The sequence below is a fragment of the Peromyscus maniculatus genome, chromosome 3 (assembly GCF_049852395.1).
Source record: "Peromyscus maniculatus bairdii isolate BWxNUB_F1_BW_parent chromosome 3, HU_Pman_BW_mat_3.1, whole genome shotgun sequence".
NCBI classification, from domain to species: Eukaryota; Metazoa; Chordata; class Mammalia; order Rodentia; family Cricetidae; genus Peromyscus; species Peromyscus maniculatus.
In genome coordinates, this window is record NC_134854.1 from 156,934,271 (window position 1) to 156,950,422 (window position 16,152).

At 37.1% G+C, this 16,152-nt stretch overlaps 1 protein-coding gene and 1 long non-coding RNA gene across 6 annotated transcripts in view; one reads left to right on the forward strand and one right to left on the reverse strand.

Annotated features, from left to right (window-relative positions):
* Positions 1–16,152, forward strand: part of Atf7ip (activating transcription factor 7 interacting protein) — a 94,355-nt gene that overhangs the window by 30,304 nt on the left and 47,899 nt on the right. The gene's annotated exons all lie outside the window — the stretch shown is intronic.
* LOC121828153 (uncharacterized) lies at positions 6,027–15,658 on the reverse strand. The gene is made up of 2 exons (XR_006070653.2): positions 15,559–15,658; positions 6,027–6,106 (listed from the first exon to the last, which is right to left on the reverse strand). It is a non-coding gene; the product is annotated as an uncharacterized LOC121828153 (long non-coding RNA).

A 16,152-nucleotide genomic window follows, 5' to 3' on the forward strand; every position in this document is an offset into this window, starting at 1 on the left:
TGTGTGCTCTGCTCTGCCCCTCTGGTCAGCAGTGGGGGGGGGGAGGGAGAGGGAGAGGGAGAGGGAGAGGGAGAGGGAGAGGGAGAGAGAGAGAGAGAGAGAGAGAGAGAGAGAGAGAGAGAGAGAGAGAGAGAAAGAAGCAGAGCAGCCGGGATAAGAATGTCACATAAAGGATCCGGACTCATTGTTCTAACAGTCTGTGATATAACTTCTGTATATTAATGCTAATCAGAAGTAGTTTGCAGTAATAAAATTGAAATCTTTTTTTACTTGAATTTTTTGTTTATGTTTCTTTTTCTGAATCATTTGTAGCCCTTCCCTTTTTCCAAGTGGTCCTCAAGAATTTGTGTTTAATTTTCATTCTGTATCTTTGGATTATCCATTGTTTTCCATATAACCTGTTGGTGTTGTACTCATATCTAACCTGGGTATTCTTAATCATTTATTTAAGAAGCTGTGTCTTTATTTATGTTTTGGACAATTATTCTATCGCACTGTTGTTTTTTTAAACAACTTTGACATAAGCTTTTGTATCTGATGGGAAAACATTTCTAATTCTTAAAATTTCCGTGATATTTATAAAGCACTTTTTTGTTTCACATATTAATCTTAACATTTCTGTTATGATACAAAAATTATGTAGGTGAAGCTTTGACTAGAGTTTCTTTTGATGTTTTTTTTTTTTAGGAAGATTGATGCAATTTTCTACATTGAGTCATGTCTTACATAGTTCTAATATTTCACATGTTTTAAAATCCATGTAAATTATTTTTAGATACCTTTTCCTTGATGTTTTGAATGGATGTTTTTCTTCAGGTATTTGAGCTCTTACTGATGCGTTAGGGTTTCTACAGTAGTGAATCTAGCAGTGTCACACTGTTTCTGCTGGCTCAAGTATGAAGATTTCTGATTGAAACGATCCTTGCTTGCTTAAGGAGTGATCTTGACTTTGCTAAGTTTTATTCTTATCAGTGTTAATTTGTATAAATGAATGAATTTTGAAATACTCAATGCTTTCTCAGTTTTATGAAGAAATGGCAGGTGTGGTTTGTAATTGTTTTTGGTTATTACTACATTTCCTAAATTTAAATTGTTGCAGTGTTAAAATGGAAAAATAGTGTGGTTTAGTGTGGAAGCATTCTCCTTTAGTTGTTAGCCGGGCATACAGAGATAAAGAGATCTGAGGGAATGGAGTTGGTTTTCTTCAGTCCTAAAGGTCTGATGTAATCGTAGTCCCATACATTGTTCTCGCGAGTGTGCTTGCAGGCTCCCGAGCTGTTGCGGTTGCTGTGTTCACTAGAAGAGGAGCTTCAGAGCTGTACACCCTTCTGAGCATTGTAAGTTTGCACAAATACCCGGATATGGGCTAACGGGCTTGGCTTGTTGTCCATTTTACTGTAGATCGTTGGGAGATTTTTTTTTCCCTTTTCCCTTCCTCCTCCTCATTTCTCCACCTCTTCCTCTTCCCTTTCTGTTTCTTTCTGTTCCTCTTTCCTTTTCTCTTCCTCCTCATCTGCTTTTTTAAATTCTGGAGGCTCTAGGCTCAGTTAAATCCTTTAATGTGGCAGACAGCCAAATTTCCAATAGGCCCAAACTGAGCATGCTGCTGTTGCTTAGCAACTACTTGTGAAGTCTTTGTCTATGACTGAATTATAAATAGGGTTATGAACAGAAGTGCAATCTCAAATGGGATTGGAAAGAAAGTCATACTCTGTGATTTGAGGGTTTAAAGAATTTTTTAAATGTAGTCTTTAGAAATCTGGCTTATAAAAATTAAGCTTATCAGGAAGACAATAAAGGCTTTATTATAACTTCATGTCTGTAGTTAAACATTTAAAAACTTTTTTAAAAAAGATTTTATTATTTGTGTGTGCACACACACTCAAGTATATCTTTGTTTATGCTTGTGTGTGTGTTTGGATCCTAGAATAGGACTTTAGATCCTATGGAGCTGGAGTTAACAGCAGTTGTGAGCTGAGAGATGTAGGTGCTGGGAACCAAAATCCAGTCCTTTTAAGACCCACCAGGCCATCTCTCCATTCCCCTAAAGTCTATTCTCTTAAAAGATTAAAAAGACCCGTTTTGTAATTGTTTGTCCATGAGGGTGGTGTCAGAAGCTAGTATAGACCACTGGAGCATCTGAAGCTGGAGTTACAAACATTACTCTGAGTTGCCTGATGTGGGTGCTGGGAAACGAACTTGTGTCCTCTGAACAGTCACAAGAGCTCTTAACTGCTGGCCTGTCACTTCAGCCTCCAAAGTCTTTTGATAGTTAGGACTAAATACTATATATAATAAAGACGTGAAAGCTAGAATACTCCTAAATTTGGTGGTCATGCATGTAGACAAAAGACTGATTGTACGTACTATCCATATTTCATATACACAGAGAATATATAATCCATTTATAAACACTTCCTGTTATACGATATTTTATATGCTTATATGTTTAATTACACTCTTTCTTTATAGTGTCTTTAAAAAAGTGTTCAGTAGCCAGGCAGTGGTGGTGCATGTCTTTAATCCCAGCTCTCGGGAGGTGGATCTCTGAGGCAAGCCTGGTCTACAGAATGAGTTCCAGGGCAGCCAGGGCTGCTACACAGAGAACCCTGCCTCAAAAAGCCAGACTAAAAAAAGTGTTCCATAATAATATACCTAATGGAGCCAGCGGTAGTGGTGTGTACTTGGGGTCCCTGTGCTGGGAGATGGAGGTGGGAAGACCCATGAATTCAAGGTCATCCTCTCTAGTAGCTCAACCTGTATTGCTCAGATTTTAAGGAATATTTGCCAGCAACAAGTAGATTACATTCTTACACTTTTTGCTGGGAAAATCTTAGAATGGGAAGGCAGTTTTTGTTGTTGTGTTGTCTGTTCACTAGAGAGCTTACTGTGTAGGAGTGTACCTCTTGTGGAGCAGTCTAACAGAGTGAAGATGAGGTTTACAGATGGATTGGCCAGAAGAGTTGTGCTAAAAGAATCCTAATAGAATGACAAGGAAGGGTGATCAGCAGTGCACTGTGCTGGCGAAGAGGACACAGTGGCCAAGAGGCATTTGGGGTTTCTCCCAGAACCTGGATCAGGGTGTTGGCTCTGTGATGCCCCTAGACCTCTGTCCACAGAGGCTGGCTGCGGAACATCTGGTTTTCAGCTGGCACTTGAGATCAGTGAGGCGCTAGAGAGGAGCGAGGCTCGAGCAGCTTATGATCTGAGCTGACCTTTCTTTCCACGTGTTAGTGGCTGGTTGGTGGTTGAAGGTGCCTTGACTATGCAGTTCCTTACAAATGAGGGTTAATACTGTTTGACTATTTTGAATAATGCTTGAGATTCCATTTGTTTTTTTTTTTCCAAAGTAAAACTGACCAAATATAAGTAAAAAAAATGCGGAAAAACAAGTTTAACTACTCTAAATACAGTGAAAGAAAATGGAAATATTAAGGCTTGTATAAAGTCACATTAATGATCTAAATTTATAAAAAATGTATCAGTAGTGCCTTATTAACAAAAAATTAGATCACGAGTGAGGAAAAACCCAGTAATTAGTTGTAACTCACAGGTTAATGCATAGTGCTTGTTTTTGTGATGAGAACAGTGCAGATACAATATTCAATGTTTTATTTTAGTTCTTTTTATTAAGATATAAATATAGTTAGATTTTGGGTATCCAACAAATAAGAATCTAACATTAAGAAAAATAGCTTTATTTACATTTTATGTAAACTGTTTAAGAGTAATTATATGCTAGATGAAACTCCATTTTAAAATTAAGCCATTGTGTTATTAGAAGGTGGGTTTAACTTTTGTTATCTGTGTACTGGAGCTTTTACTGTTTAAAATGGTCTGTGTTTGATCCCCATCACCACAAGAACAAAATCAGAAACACACAAACAAGAAGAACACAGAAGACAAGTGCTTGTTTTAACAGGACCTGACACTTCAGCCAGCCTTTGAGTTCAGCAGCTATAACGAGTTAAAGTGAAACTCAAGCGTTCTCTTGGCTTTCTGTTTTGTCTTTCTTTGGCCTTTTCTTTCTTCCTATTTTATAATTTTCTTTATTATCTTCTCTGTCCTCCCACCCCCCATAATAGGGTTCAAACATACATGCTTGGTGAGCCCTCTTTATTCTGAGCCAAATCCTTTGCCTTTATATTCTTCTTTCATAGCTGTTACATTGGACTGCAAATTGTCACCTTTAGGAACGAGAATTCTCTCTGGAGTAAATTTGTAATATTCAGAGAAAAAGGCACACACATGCTAAGAACCACTAGTTTGCAAGGTCAGAGTGAAGAAATGTGTCTCACATCTAGACAACAAGAAAATATAAACACCGTGGGTTTTAGCATCTCCATTCTACTAGAAACCAATTGAAAAATCAGAAATAGATATTTTGTACAAATTATTTATATTCAAATATAATTTGTTTGGCATGAGCAGTAAGATAAAATTTTCCCTCAGTGCTAGTAACAGCTTTATTGAGAAAATAATTATTGATGTCTAGTGTGTATATGATACACTCTCATTAGAAGTTAATGTTTAAGAAAATGAATGAGACAAATCCTTACCTTATTTAGAGGTCTGCTTTTATTCAGTTGTGTTTTTAGTACACAACAAACAGGCTTCGAAAAATCAATAGATCACATTCTCAAATAATTGCACAAAAAGTGCTAGAAAAATGCAGTGTTATCCAGATATTAAGATTTTTTTTTTGAAAGTCTAGAATTTATTAGAACTGATTCAAGTGGTTCATTGTTCTCCTGGAAAAAGGAAAACAAATATGTGAGGCACACCCGTGCATAAATCAAATCCTATAGACAATGGAATGTTACTTGGCAGTGATCCATCTATTTAATGTAGCATTCAGTTTTCTGTAACTGGGATCTAATAAGAAAACGTGTCAGATTAATGTTAGGTGTTAAAATGCAAGACACTATCTTCAAGAAAATAAGGTATTCCAGGTAGTCATTTTTGCTCCTAGGTTCACATCTGTTCTAGGAGTCATACTTGCATATTGTTTCTATTTTTAGGCTGTTGCCAGGTGGATTTAAATTTTCTCCTCCTATGGTTGCCCAAGTTCTAACTTCCTGATTGGTTACATGGCCCTGCTTTCATTAGCCAACCACAGTGACTATGCAAATTGTATTTCAGTTTCTGTTTCTGTCAAAGAACTGATAGAATGACTGCAAGGGGCTCCTTTGGGGTATGTTTATTATTTCAAAGAGGGTTTTCATCATTACGTAGTAATATTGTAGATTTCTCTTAAAGGGGTATTTTATTTTTGAAATAGGAAATCACACTGTCCATGCAAGCTTCTTTAAGACTGAAAAATGCCTCTTGTCAGATTTGATTCTAATGGTGTTCTACTTTGATGCTTAGAATTGTGTAAGTGGTACATTTTATTACTTATGTGTAAGTATGTGAGCATGCCAGCTTAGTAGCTGCTAGAATGTTCTAGATTACTACCTTTGCTTTCTAAGAGAACAGATTTTTTTAATCTAATAATTACTATAGGTGTCAGTTTTATGTATGTAACATATTATTCTTTAGTCCGTATTTATTATATATCCCGAACACATATAGTATGTTTTCATTAAGGACACTCCATTTTTCATTATTTTGTGAATGGCTTCAGAAGCATATCATAACATTGACATATTTAAGATGTTTTATGATATCAAAGTTTTGGATTTATAAAATGTGCCTTATACTAGTGATTTGGTGATACATGCTAAAATGCTTCATTAAACATTATAAATGTAAGTATTAGAATTGAATAATGTTTATTTTTAAAACGATGCCTTTAAAATAATGGCAGAATAGTAACTGGTAGCATGATACTTATGAATACTGGTAAGATGTGATAAAGCCACAGGAAGTTAAGTAAATGCATCTCCTGAAACTTGCCAGGTTTAGTTATGTGTAAGGTTTTGATTAAGTTCAGAGAACATTTGTTTCATTTCAGACTTTCTGGTTGTCCTGGTAAAAGACCGTTGAATTGCATTTTCCATGAGTGAGACTGTTAGACCTCCATCCTCAGTGATGCTTGCTTTGTTTATAGTGGGGTAATACAGAGCACTGTTGTCTTGGGATAAACATGCTGTAGAATTGTGTCCTGTTTAGGAGAAGGAAAAGGAGGAGCAGGTTAGTTGAGGATGTAGAGAACAGTGTTGGCCCTAATTTACTTTTCTCAAAAGCAAAAATCACAGTGAATTCTTAAAGGATGAACTAACACTCATTTCCTTTGTAGGGTTTATTTATTTATTTATTGTACATGTGTGTTTTGCCTACATATATATCTGTGCACCCCACATGTGCCTGAAGAGGCTGTTACAGAAAATTGTGAGTCAGCATGGTGGTGGGTGCTGGGAATTGAGCCTGTGTCCTTTGGAAGAGTAACCAATGTTCTTAGCTACTGAGCCATCTCTCCACCACTGTTTTGTGTTTTTTTTAAATGTTAAAAGTATGATCCAATAAAAGGGATCAAGCTCAAGTTACAGAAAGATAATGGATTTTAAACAAAATAAAACATCATCTTGTTTTTAAGATAAAAATGTTAAAGTTTTGATTTAATATATACTAACTTGGATAAAGTCAGAGTGATGAGTTGTTTTTTCTGACTGGTGTGACTAATGGGCAGTCAACAGTGAGAAGGGTTGTTAGTATTTATTGTATAACACTGATTTTCTTTATAGCCCTGTTTTCATCAATAAATACTGCTAGTTCTCAAGCAGTGCAAGAGTCAGTGCTTTCAACTGAGAAATGAAGTTTTGTTTAGTTTATATTACATACTTATTTGTTTATTTGGTATGTGATTGTGGGTTCATGTGTGCCTTGCCGCATGAATAGAGGTCAGAGGACAACTTGGCAATTGTTCTCTCCTTCCACTCTGGGTCCCAGGGGCCCAATTGAGGTCATCAAGATCAGTGGCAAGCACCTTCCCTGGTGAGTTACTTTGATGTCCCCTGTCTTGGTGTTTTGTTTTGAGACATCTCTTTTTGTAGCCTTGGCTGTCCTGGAACTCACTGTCCTGGAACTCACAGGGCCTTACTTGTCTCTGTCTCCTGAGTGCTGGAATTAAAGATGTGTACTACCACACTGCCCAACTTGACTTTTGGGTTTTTTTTGGAGACAGTCTCTCAGCATCTTCCCTCCTCTGCCTAGTCATGTGATTACAGGCTGGAGCCATTATATCCAGGTTAGAAATGAGCTGCCCTTCTAAGGGGTTAGGGATGTGTGATAAAGACAACAGACGGGCAATAGTTAGAAATCATGGGTCATGAGAAAATGATGTCTAGGAGTCAGTCATTAGTATTCAGGCCTGTTGAGTTGATTTTTGTTAAGCTATCTAAGGAAAAAATTGAAGAAAACATATTTTCAGGGGCTGGAGAGAGAGATGGCTCAGTGGTTAAGAGCACTGGTTGTTCTTCCAGAGGTCCAGAGTTCAGTTCCCAGGAGCCTGCAACTCACACTCCAGGGTATCTGATGCCCTCTTCTGGCCTCTGACAGCACCCATACACTCGTCACATACACACAAATAAAAAAAGGAAAATAAATCCTAAAAAAAAATGCATGATTTTTTCAGCATCCGATTATTTGGAAAAGTATTAATAATGTTCTTAACAGCCTGGGCATGATTGAAGTGTTCCTCACAGGTGAGTGCTTCACTTATGTGATTTTGCTTCATGTTCTAAGTCTTTGTGTGAATTTTATTTTTTTTTTTGTATCCTTGATTAGATCATACTAGTTTGAATGTGATTCTGTATGTGGTTTGAATCAGTAATTTATGGCTGTTTTTAGAAGATGGTACATACTGTCTAGACTCTAGTTTAAATAAAATGGGGGAAAACACTCAAACAAAAACCAAGCAGCTGGCCGGGCGGTGGTGGCGCACGCCTTTAATCCCAGCACTCGGGAGGCAGAGCCAGGCGGATCTCTGTGAGTTCGAGGCCAGCCTGGGCTACCAAGTGAGTTCCAGGAAAGGCGCAAAGCTACACAGAGAAACCCTGTCTCAAAAAACCAAAAAAAAAAAAAAAAAAAAAAACCAAGCAGCACTATAGACACCTGATATTCAGATAAAGCATTTGAGATTATAGGTGCAATGGGTTTCGATTTGATTGTTTCCTTTGATTTCACAGTGCCTGTATTTCTTAGTAGAACACTTGCCCTCATCTGCTTCCCTTGTTGCTGGGTAAGGTTTGGGATACTTTCCTCTGATTGGCTGTAGGCAGCTAAGGCTTTGAGCCAATCAGAGTGAACTTCGGTTCCCTCACAGGACTGAAGCACGGAAACAGCTGTTGATTTGTTTCTCTTGTGGGGAGATTATATAAACTAAAATTATGGCTGCTGCAGCAGGCTCCCTCTGGGGTATGTTGGAAAAATTACAAGAGTCACCTGTAATGAAGGGGGAAAATGATGATTAGTTTAAAATTTTGTTGACTAGGAAAAGCTGATAGTGAATTTGAAGGAAAAAGAAACTGATCACAGATTTTTTTTAATTAATAAAAAATCCTGTAGAATTACTTTATAATCCACACCTTTTATAGCTTCAAAAGTAGAGCTTGTGTGATCTTTTTGTAACTGCTGCGAAAGGCAATTCATTGTGCTTACTGTAGTAATTATATTTTTACCACTCAAATCACCAAGAAAAAGACATTTTGACTTTGTTATGTGAATTAAGCCGAGTCAGTTCTGTGCAGTGGACAACACAGCACTTGGTCATCCTGCCCATAGTCCGGAATACTGTTGAGGCTTGGCTTTGAGAGTGTCTAGTGGTAATGGTAGGTGAAATAGTATGAGAAAACATCTTAATTATTTGGATTTAATATTTTGGTGGGTTTTATTTATAAATGTCTTATAAATACAAAATTATTAATCTTCTAAAAGAAAATATGTTTGAATTTCACTGTGTAGAAAGGATATTTTTATGTGTTGTCCCTGTTTGACAGATTCCTCAGATAGGAAATTATATTTTAGAAACATTTATGACCGATACTAGAGCGCGACAAAGCTGTAGCATAAAATATGTAAATCTTATTCACTTGTGCTGTATATTTAATAGATATCATGGAATTAAGACATGAAATCTGTGTTCTAGATTATTATTTTAGACAAAGAACTACAATGCAGTATTTTAGATTGGGTTTTGTTAACTGTTTCTCTGACCTTATTGTCTGTCTTCTGTTGCTGGGCAGGAATCAGAATTCTGGCTGCTGATTGGCTGAGTTTGTATGTAGCTCTTGAACAGCCATTTAAATTCTTAAGTGTTTTGAGCAGGAAGATTATAAGCCAAGATAAAACAGCTTCCCTTTGTTTCATGGCTGTGATTTCTCATTAGAAAGAAAGTGAAGGAAGTGGGTGAAGGGGAGTGGAACACAGAAAAAATGTTTCGTTTAAAGAAGAGGCTCATTGGGCTTTCCTTAAAAAGAATTTATCAAAAAATTGAAAAAAATTTACAAGCCATAGAGAGACATATTTCCTGTAACACATTCCTCTAGTTATTTACATATAAATTTCTATAGAAAAATGTTCATAACATTTCTCCAGAATTCTTAGATCTGCATATGTAAAGTAAGGGCTTAAAACATTCTATTTTTAAACTCTTCTTTTTCATTAAAAAAGTACTTCCAGGAGAAACTGATTCATTGTATCATGTTGTTTCTAGATATGGCAGACATTTTCTACTATAAAATAGAAATGGTTTTTCTGTAAATGAGTTGAAGTGTGTGAACATTCTGTGACTAGTGTGGCTGCCATAAGAAGGAGCGTATATTTTATAGAGTCTGTACAGATGACAGTGTTTAAAATGGGCCTTAGGAATGAATACCTTTTGCTAATAGAGCCGTGGAGACTTGTTTGCAGCCTACACGCCCTTCTCTCATGTATATTTTTCCTACTGAGCTTTGCTTATGCAAAATAGATTCCTCAAAGCAGTTGCTGATTGGCTTGCACAGAAATGGCTGGACTAGTTTGAACTGGTTGTCCATGCTACTTACTGCTTTGTCTGTTTTTTGTTAGGCTTAGAGCTCTGAAAATCCTGTAAATGGCTGTAGTGTGCTCCCTTGTGGGTATGGAAGGTAGTTCCCTATTTTCTTCTGGCAGGTTTTTTGGTTAGTATTACTGAAGTTAATGGCTTTTTTGCTAAAACCAGCTTGACTTGGATTATATTTATTTTTATTAACTGTTACTTGGTGGTGACAGTTTAATATTAGTTGTTATTTACACTGGGTTTTCTAGTTCTCTCTCATTCATACACACACACACACACACACACACACACACACACACGTCAGTGTTGTTTAATTTGTCTCAGACTCTGAAAGTTATGCCTAGAAATACCCAGAGGAAATAGGCTAACAAGGATGATAATGTTGAGCACTTGGTACATTTGTATTGGTGAGGCATTGGTGGGGCCTCACTCTGGTGGAGCCTCACTCTGTAGCCAAGGTTGGAGAGGAGCTGACTGTAACTCAGGCTGCTCATCATCACTTGTGGTGATCCTCCTGCCTTGGCCTCCCAGATGCTAGGATTGCCGGTGTACTCCACTTTGCCTGGCTTACTTAATATGAATAATGTTATTAATTAGTCACATCATTTAATTCTCAGCCAAGCCTTTGTGTGGATAGACTTCCTTTTTTTTTTTTTTTTTTTTTTTTTTTGGTTTTTCGAGACAGGGTTTCTCTGTGTAGCTTTGCGCCTTTCCTGGGACTCACTTGGTAGTCCAGGCTGGCCTCGAACTCACAGAGATCCACCTGGCTCTGCCTCCCGAGTGCTGGGATTAAAGGCGTGCGCCACCACCGCCCGGCGATAGACTTCCTTTTAAGGTACTTTAAATGAAGAGTTTGGAAGTGTTGGGCCAGCTAAATATGAAATTCAGTTGATATCCTGGGAGAAGTGGGTTCACATTCGCAGCTCTCAGCAGAGTTCATTTCTTATTTGCATTATGAAAAGCTATGCATTTTTTAAATGTTTAATTTTAATGTAAATAATGATAACTTGGTTATGCATAGACTATCTGAAAAGGAATGGCACTTCAGTATTTGAACATATTTCAAGGGAACCAAACTACATTTCCTGGGTTTATAGTCAGCAAGGTGAGTACCAAGCTTGTGTTGTCTGGGATAGAGAGAGGTCATTGGTAGAGCACTGATTAGCATGTATAGCCTTGGGTTCTAGCTCTGCACCAAGGAGTAGGCCAAAATTTTATATCTTCTATGCAGAAAAATGTGTAGGTAACATGACTTTGAAGTGGATGAGGAAGGAAAAACTTTAAGTTCTAGACTCTTTTTTTTTTTTTTTCCATCACAGGCAATTTATTTTGTTCTATTCATTCACAGTTAATACAGAACATACTTGGAAACATTTCCATATAATATTTGACACAGAAATCATCAAATAGAAGTATACAATGTTGACAGGAGGCAGTACATTTATAATTTATAACCCCAAATGTATTTATAAATTAGAAATGGAAAGATCTACAAATGAAATTATGAAGGTTCACCAAAGTCATTTAATCTGTCAGTTTCTCATTCATTTTTATGTCTTAATAATATTCTATTGTATGAATAAGCCACATTTTATTTCTCTCCAGTATTTGATAGCTATTTGAGTTGTTTTAACTTTTTTACTATTAGCAACACACTGCTGTAAATCTTCATGTACATGTTTCATAGGTGCACATTTTCAGTAGTTTGAAGTTATATTCCTAAGGGTAGAATTGTTGAGTAACAGAGTAACAATGTTTTGCATTTTGACCAACCACCAGACTGTTTTGCCAAAGTGGCACACCATTTTACAATCTCACCAAATCCTTGTTTTTAAGGCGCTGATTTTTGTACAAAAGCATTCAATCATTCTGTCAGACCAAACCAGGAAAAGTAAGCTATAGTTCAGAGCTGTTCTATTCCATTTACTATGCAAAGCCAATCTTGGCGTTTGCAACTCTCAGCCCTTTTGAGTATTCTTGCAGTGTTCACCTTTTCCTCCACCACTTTTTTTTTTCTTCTTTTTTTCTGGTTTATTTCTATCTATTACAAATGTATAAAAAATCCTCCATCAACACTGCTGATAGCAGCAGAACCTTGAGAAATATACCTTTGGTTTGCCTCAGAAAAGGAACACATATTGTACTGTAAAGTTTATAAAATTGGCGCAAAACATTTTAATAATGTTACAATACCAGTTTTAAGAGTTCAGTGACTAATGGGGAGCCGATGGGATACATGCAGAACTGTGAAAGCGATCTCACTTAGCCAGTTGTACACGTAGACTGTAAATCTACATTCAGATCATTTCTGAACTAAGACTATCATCTCAGTTTATCTGTTGAGGTCAAACAGGAAACCCTAGAATATACCTTGATTTTTGCAAAAAAACAAAATAGGGGGAGGGGTTTCTTCAGCATTTCAGTCCACGAGTAACAGTATCCTAACAGGCAAAGTGTTCTCTCACTGTCAACATAGAATGAACTGCTGCTGGAGGTCAACTTGGGCTTTAATTTGCATTAGCACTTACATGCATAGTAGTCCAAGTTGTTGACCTCATGACTTTAAAAAGTAACTCTAAAAAAAGTCTCATCAAAACAATATATCCTTTTATGAATTACGCCTCAATTAAAAAAAAAAAAAGTAGCCCCAAATAAGAAGCAGCTCTGAAAAAAGAAAATATAACTTAAGATATTTGAAAAAAACAAGGTAAATACAGGTTCAAAAGTAATTAAGATATATTTTCTTAAGGCTATCTAGAATTAGGCTTTAAAGAATTCTACCATTTCAAGTTTACCACTAGTTACTAGATACCTATTTACAAACAAGATGTTCACCTTTTTTGTTCCTTTATCAAGAGAAAAATCTACCTTCAGACTATGAGGGTGGTGATGGGGAGGGACTAGAAAACAAGATTCAAACAATCCCATGCAAATATCACATTTTTCAAATGGAAGAACTCCAAACTGCACTAGAAGTTCCAATCACTAAGACACTTTCCATTGAAATGATTTAAGTACAACTACATGGCACCAAGGTTTAGGCCTAATATAGGCCTGACAACCAAGTCCTTGTTTTCTGGAAGAAAGGCCTCAAAAGTCCCACTCAATTCCATATAACAATACTTCAAAGATCAATTAGGTTTTCCTTTCCTTAATATTTTTGTTTTTGACTTCTAATCCTAAAGACTAGATTAAAACTTAGCTCATTTCCCAGAAGGCATTGCTTCCCTTTGCTCTATGAAAGAGTCCACCAAGACCTCTTCCTCAAAACCATCTAGCCCCCAGCCTCCAGCCTTTGCGTGTGATGCATCTTTCTCAACATCCTGAAAAGGTAATGTAGGTAAAATATGCTCATAAACATTAGAACTAGTTGTTAGAAAGACGTAACTAGCTTTATAATTTAAGTTTTAAAGCATAAATACTTGCAGCTTAATCTGCACTGACAATGATTGTCGAAGCCTAGAATTCAACATTTACAAATTCTCATTCACACACACAAAACACACTATTATCACACAACTTGTGTCTTGAGAGAATCTTCTGCTTTTTAAATCTTTGGCCTCCCAGTCAATCCCAAATTCAACCAACTTTTCCGAGTTCTGGTAGTTACCTGGACCACTGAGGCATTGCCACAAGACTTCTTCTCTTTTGAAACATCCTTTTTCTCTAGATATTAGGATAGCTACACCAGCTTGTTTCTTCTGTGGTGTATGTTGGTGTGGGATTATCTATTGCTTAATTTTTCATGGATGTGTTTAGCTTCTTTGGGTTGAATTTTCCCTTCTAGTGCTTTCTGTAGGGCTGGGTTTATAGACAGGTATTGATTAAATCTGGTTTTATCCTGGAATATTTTGTTTACTCCGCCTATGGTGATTAAGAGTTTTGCTGGGTATAATAGTCTGGGTTGGCATCCGTGGTCTCTTAGTGTCTGCATGAGATTTGTCCATGATCTTCTAGCTTTCATAGTCTCTATTGAGTAGTCTGGTGTTATTCTGATGGGTTTGCCTTTATATGTTACTTGGTCTTTTTCCTTTGCGGCTCTTAATATTTTTTCTTTGTTCTGTGTGTTTAGTGTTTTGATTATTATGTGGCGAGGGGACTTTTTTTTTGGATCCAGCCTATTCGGTGTTCTGTAAGCTTCTTGTATCTTCATATGTATTTCTTTCTTTAGGTTAGGAAAGTTTTCTTCTATAATTTTGTTGAATATATTTTCTGTGCCTTTGAGTTGGTATTCTTCTCCTTCTTCTATCCCTATTATTCTTAGGTTTGGTCTTTTCATGGTGTCCCAAATTTCCTGGACGTTTTGTGTTATGACTTTTTTGTCTTTAGTGTTTTCTTTGACTGACGAATCTATTTTCTCTATCATGTCACTCTTAAAATAGTGCCAGTGGTGATTTTGTTTGAAGATTTCTATATAGTTGAAAGATAATTTTTCTAAGAAGTTCTTTAATTTAAAACTGAGAAATGTTTAAATTATTGAATTAAATTAAAAAAAAATGAATGTAGACTGTAACACAATCTAGACATTCTTGGACAAAATGCTGTGTCCTTTTGAGCGGTATTCATCTCTGACAGATAGGCCGGGCTTATTATTGAAAGACATTTGTTATTAACACCTTGGGTCGACTTATTTCTTGTGGATAAGTTCTAGTTGTGACAGTGTTCACAGCTGGTTTGATACAGTGTAAATTAGGTGGTTTGTGGAGTTTAAGAAGTAGAGTCTCATTCTTGATCGGGTGACATTGGGCAGTAAGTACCTCAGTAAGTAAGTAAGTGTGTGTGTGCGCGCGCGCGCGCACATGCGGAGGTGCACATGTACATGTGTTTTACTCCACTATGGATAATCTTGCTGTTCCTCTTCCCCCTCCATCCCCCCTTCTGTCTTCTCTGCAGCTGGCAATGCTGCCCTTCAGTGGTACTGGGGATCATATCCAGGAGCTCACATGCCAAGCAGAAATGTTTATGTTTACATAAAAATGGTGATATGGGATGCTTTGGTTCTCTCTCTTCTTTTAATCTCATTTCACCATTAAATGTAGCATCTACATCTTGAAAACCTTTTGTCAGATTTGAGTAAATTCCCTTTTGTTTTTAAATGTCTTATTTTTCATTATGAGATAATGTTGAATACTGTCTAATGGATATTTAATGTCTCACTCTCATTATTGTGTTTATGTGGTAAATCAACCCCCCCCCCCATTGTCTTAATTTTACAGACTACAAGTTCAAAAGATGTTGTCAAGGCATATTTTCTTGGAAGGTCCTGAGGGAGCATTTGTCCAGATGACACGTCTCCTAGATTCTTCTCATTCTTTGGCTTGTGATAGCACAGCTCCTGTCTTAGTGTGGTTTGATTCTGTGCATAGTCACATAGCCCACCCTAATAACCTTATACTCATCTACAGTTTAAGCAGTAACATTATAGTACCACAGTCTCACTAATTTTAAGGAAAAATCATCAGTTAGGCACATTTTAAGGAAAAACCATCAGTTAGGATTTCTGTGCACATATTATGAAAGATGAAATTTAAATGAAAATTAGTGATTAAACTTGAACCACAAGGAAAAAAAGGTGTTACCGTTGTTAGTCTCCATTGTCACTTTAGCTCTAGAATCACCTGAACTGTGGGCATCTGGGATGTGCTGGTGGGTGGGTTATCTTGATTAGGTGAATGAGGCAGAAAGACCCACCCCCTGTGAGTCACCCCATTCTCTGGGCTGGGTCCTTGTCTCATAAAGGAAAAAGTGTTCATCATTGTTTTCTGATTGTGGATGCAGTGTGACCAGCCACATCAACCTCCTGCTGCCTTAACCTCCCATGGTAATGGACTCTACTCTTTTTTTTTTTTTTTTTTTTTGGTTTTTCCGAGACAAAGTCTCTCTGTGTAGCTTTGCGCCTTTCCTGGAACTCACTTGGTAGCCCAGGCTGGCCTTGAACTCACAGAGATCCACCTGCCTCTGCCTCCCGAGTGCTGGGATTAAAGGCGTGCACCACTACCGCCCGGCTTGGACTCTACTCTTGAACTGTGCCTCAAAACAAACCCTTTCTCCCCCAAGTTGATATTGTCAAAGAATATTTTATCACAGCAGCTGAAAAATTAACTCCTCAGATGCAAATTAAACCCATCCAAAAAGTCGAAGAGATGATATAGAGGAGAAACCAGCAAAAGCAG